The sequence below is a fragment of the Tupaia chinensis genome, unplaced genomic scaffold, assembly GCF_000334495.1.
Source record: "Tupaia chinensis unplaced genomic scaffold, TupChi_1.0 Scaffold144331_1, whole genome shotgun sequence".
Classification (NCBI taxonomy): Eukaryota; Metazoa; Chordata; class Mammalia; order Scandentia; family Tupaiidae; genus Tupaia; species Tupaia belangeri.
Window position 1 is genome coordinate 21,355 of NW_006204189.1, and position 5,384 is coordinate 26,738.

Consider the following 5,384-nt stretch of genomic DNA (forward strand, 5'->3'; position numbering starts at 1 on the left):
GAAAAGGGCAAGACAGCAACGGATGTGGGATAGAGGAAAAAAGGGCACCTAGTGAGAAATTCTAGCCCCAAGTCATTAACTGCCCTTAATTGTAAAATTAAACCCCTAGTAAGTTCAAAAAAAAAAAAAAACTAACACAAACGTTCTTGTACCACTTTCTTAACTTTAGAAGGTGAACAACTTGTGACGTACAGTTTTGCTCTACATCAGTGTTTGGTTTTGCAAGCAGTTTTAAATTGTTTTGCAATGGACGTTGTAAAATGAAGCTTACTTTAGGAGATAAGCATGTAGTTTTCCAGTGTAAATCTGAATTTGTGCATGGAATATCAGAAAGATCTTTGGCAGAAAGACTCCACTCATTGAGCTGCTTTTCATACCAAAAATTTTTGTTTTAGCTGAAAGTTGAGTTTTGAGCCTAAGAATGCAGTACAGTTTCAAAAAAAAAAAAAAATCTTGGAAACATCATCTTAGAGTTCCAGACACCAGGTTGCCTGTGGATGCAGGCCTTTACACCAGGGACCATTGTGCATCCCCAACCCTACTAGTCTCTGGACTACAGTTCGAGCCAGCCAGCAGTTCTGGACACCAGGTTGCCTGTGGCTGCAGACCCTTATGTCCTGGACCGTCATGCATGCCCAACCCTACTCATCTCTGGACTTCACTTCGAGCCAGACAGCCATTCTGGACACCAAGCTACCTGCAGCTGCAGGCCCTTACACTAGGGACCATTGCACATCCTCAACCCTACTCTTCTCTGGACTTCAGGTTGGTTCCTTGGAACTTTAAGATGAACTCCTCCCTCCCGTGTAAGCCAGTTCGAGCCATCCAGCAGTTCCAGACACCAGACTGCCTGGAGCTGCAGGCCCTTACACCTGGAATCATTGCTCATCCTCTGCCCCCTTCCCAGTTACATTTGGACTCTTTGAATTTTAGTGTTTTGAATAGCGTGCAGTGCGCACTGCGTGCCACACTATTCTTTTCTTTGTTCTTGAGGTGTAGCTTATTAGGTCAGTTGGAGGCTCACCACTCCAAAGAAACAGGGAGGACGTTGGGTCACCCTGGTCCAGTGACAACAGTACATAGTACTGGTGAGCAACAGGTAGGCCAACCATAAAAGAAATAATCAATTTTCTAATCCTGTACACCTTTTAACACTCAGAGATGCCTTAAATAAGTTAGGAAGCAACTTAGTCACCTGATGACTAGGAACAATTGTGGTGTGGTGTTATCTGTTAAAGATATTTTGATCAATGGGTCTGGGGAGAAATGTGCACATATCGAAATGGTCTCATTGTAAGTCAAACAATATGATTGAAAGTATATACAAAAAACAAATAATAAATAATGTGGAAAAAAAAAAGAAGTATGAGTAATCAACAAAAGTCCTCTCCCCCAAGGGAAATCATCAAGCCTACATCACCCACAGTCAATACAATGGACATCGTGGGCAAGTCTGATAAGAAATTCAGAATATTTGTAGTGATAAACTAACTGAGATAGAAAAGAGACAAGGAGCTCCAGGAGATAAGAAAGTCCTTTCATGATTTGAAAGAAGAAATAGATACCTTAAACAAGAACCAGATGGTACTTCTAGGGTTGAAGAATATGAAACAGGAAATCAAAACCTCCCTTGAAAAGTAGGTTAGGTCAGGCAGAAGAGAGAATCTCCAATGTAGACAAAACATCTGACCTAGAAAAAAGTATCAAGAAGATTGAGAAAATAATCATAAAAAAAGAGGATAATATTCGAGGAATACTGGATACCATCAAGCACCCCAACATCCAGATAATTTGTATCCCAGAAGAGGAAGAAAATAATAAGGGCTTAGATAATTTATTTTATGAAATCCTAGAAGAAAACTTTCCAAACCTAGAAAGGCATTCAACTATCCAGACCCAAGAAATACATAGGACCCTGAGTAGAATCAACCCAAGAAGATCCTCTCCAAGGCACATCATGGCCAGACTGGCAAAAACAACAGACAAAGACAAAATACTAAAGTTGGCAAGAGGGAAATGTCAAGTTACTTACAAAGGTCACCCCATGAGGCTAACATCGGATCTCTTGGTGGAAACAATGCAGGCAAGGAAAGAATGGGGAAATATTGTCAAAGTGTTGAATGAAAAACAAATTCAACCAAGAATACCCGGCAAGATTATTTTTCATACGGGAAAAAAAGATTAAAAAAACATTCTTGGATAAACAAAATTTTAAGGAATTTACCAACTCCAGACCAGCTTTTCAAGAGGTTCTGAAGGGAGTGCTATACTAGGAAAATGAAAAAGTCAGACAGACAGTTATATGAGAACAAAAAGCAACCAAGAAAATGGCTCATTTAATGATAGGAACAAGTAAGGAAATATCGATAATTACATTGAATGTCAATGGATTAAATTCTCCAATTAAGAGACATAGACTGGCCAAATGGATAAAATAAAAAAAAGAAACACTCTATCTGTTGCCTACAAGAAACTCACCTTATGGATAAAGACATACATGGTCTAAAAGTAAAGGGATGGAAAAAGATATTCCAGCAATATTGATCTCAGACAAAATAGATTTCAAGACAAAGACTGTCAGAAGAGACAAAGAAGGGCATTGTATAATAGTAAATAGGGTAATCCAGCAAGAAGACATAACACTTATAAATATCTATGCACCTAACTTCGGTGCACCTAAATATGTGAAGGAAAGACTGCTGGAGCTAAAAGGAGAGATAGGGAGAGATGCTATAATTGTTGGAGATCTCAACACCCCATTATCTCCTTTAGACAGATCTTCTAGGCAGAAAATAAATAGAGAGATACAGGACTTAAATAATACTATAAATCTATTTAAAAAAAAGAATTAATAAAGGTCATGTGTTATTAAAAAATACTATAAATCTAATGGGCTTGATAGATATCTATAGAACTTTCTACCCTATGTCCACAACATATACATTTTTCTCACCTCATCATGGAACCTTTTCAAAGATTGATCATATGTTAGGACACAAATCAAGCCTTCACAGATTCAAAGGCATAAAAACTATATCCAGCATCTTCTCTGACCCTGATGAAATTAAACTCAAGATTGCTTTCAAGAAACATCCCTGAAAATACACAAACACATGAAAACTGAACAACCTACTTCTGAATGACTTCTTCACTACTAAAGAAATCAAGTCTGAAATAAAAAAATTTATGGAAAGAAATGATAATGAGTATACAAGTGTCCATAATATATGGGACACAGCAAAAGCCGTCATAAGAGGGAAATTCATAGAAATTAGTGCGCATAAGAAAAGGATGGAAAAATGGCAAATAGATAACCTAACATCATGCCTCAGGGAACTGGAAAAACAACAGCAAACAAACCTCAAAAATGCCAGGTGAAGGGAACCAGCAGTTAGCGTAATGGCTATGTCGCTGGATTCCAACATAGTCGACCACGGTTTGCGTCCCGAGACGTGCGTGTGTGCCCAAGATCCCGAGGGGAGAAAGGAGGAGAAGGGATTGCGGCGTGAATATCCCCCCTGGGGGTTGAATTCTCGCTTTCTGTCTCTATGTCTCTCTCTGTCTGGTGAGCGCATGTGCCCTATAGTGAAAATCTCTCAAAAAAAAAATGCCAGGCGAAAAGAAATAATAAAGGTTTGAGCAGAAATAAATGAAATAGAAAATAAATGAACCATACAGAAAATAAATGATAGGAAAAACTGGTTATTTGAAAAGATTAACAAGATCGACACACCATTGGCTAAACTGATCAAGAAGAAAAAAGAAAGAAACCAGATAAATCAAATACGTGATGAAACAGGCAATATTACAACAGACAGAGTAAAATACAAAATACCATTAGAGGAAACTATGAGCGACTATATGCCAACAAACAAGATAACTTGGAAGAGATGGAAAAATTTCTGGATGCATATAATCTACCATGATTGAATCAGGAGGACATTGAGAAACCAAATAGACTCGCAGACAGAAGAAGCCTGGCCTTCAGCAGAAGGTTCCACATGGCTCCAGCGAACTAGATTTTTCAGGGAATGAAGATTTTCTACTGATAATTCAGACTCCAGCAAATGAGCTAGTGGTAGGGAGCACCCCCTCGCACCCTCAGCCTTCTATCTCTGCTTCTGTGTCTTGGTTCCTGTCTCTCCCTGTTTCTGTCTTTTTTTTGGTAATTTTTCCTTTTTACACTTTTTTAAAAAGGCAGTTTTTCTTTGGCTCTTAGCTCCACCTTCTATCTTGTTAATTATTGCTCTCATCCTCCCACCAGGCAGAAGCTGGGCCTTCAGCAGAAGGTTCCACATGGCTCCAGAGAACTAGATTTTTCGCGTGGTGCTTGTGTGCCACGCGGTTTTCTATTTTGTGATTTTTTTAAAAAAAGAACAGTAATTACAATTTTTAAATTTTTTTGTCTTTTTTCCCTCTTTTTGTTGTTTCTCTCTCTCTTTTTCATTTTCCTTTTTCTTGTCTCTCCTCCCTCCAATATCCATTCAATGTGTTTTTAGACAGATCTAAGAGCCCTGTAGCTAAACATCCAAATACTAATAGGGTTAAAATATTCCTCAATATCTACTGAATCTGCTGCACCAGCGATCACAACAGAACGGCAAAGAGGTTCTAGATCACCTCTGTCTGCTTGCTCCTCAACATTCGGGCTGAACTTCGAGAATTTGAAAGAAACGCAACATCCATCAGATGACAAGAAATCACCACTGGATCATGAAAAATATGGGAAGACGAGAAAATACTTCTCCTCCAAGGGAAAAGAGTAACTCTTCTTCATCCACAAGCAGTTCAATGAAAATCATGGAAATGTCTGATAAGGAATTTAGAGCTTTCATAATGTCAAAGCTAACAGAGATGGAAGAGAAGAGAGATAATGAATTGCTAAAGAGAAAGGAGAAAGAAGTTGACGACTTCCAGGAGATAAGGAAATTCTTGCAAGATCTAAAAGAGGAATTACACACTTTACAAAAGACTCAAACGGAACTGCTAGAGATGAAGTCTATAATACGAGAAGTCAAAAACTCCCTTGAAAGTATTAAAAGCAGAGTAGATCATTCAGAAAATAGAATCTCAGATGTAGAAGAGAAAATGGCTGGCCTAGAAAAATCCACCATGAAGACTGAGAAAATGGCCCAAAAATTTGAGAATAATATGTGAGAATTACTGGATACCATCAAACGTCCAAATATCCAGATAATTGGCATTCCAGAAGGTGAAGAGACCCATAAGGGCATTGATAATCTATTCCATGAAATCCTGCAAGAAAACTTTCCAAACCTAGAGAGGCATTTGAAGATCCAGTCCCAAGAAATACAAAGAACCCCAAATAGTATCAACCCAAGAAGATCTTCTCCAAGACACATTATAGCCAGGTTGACCAAAAC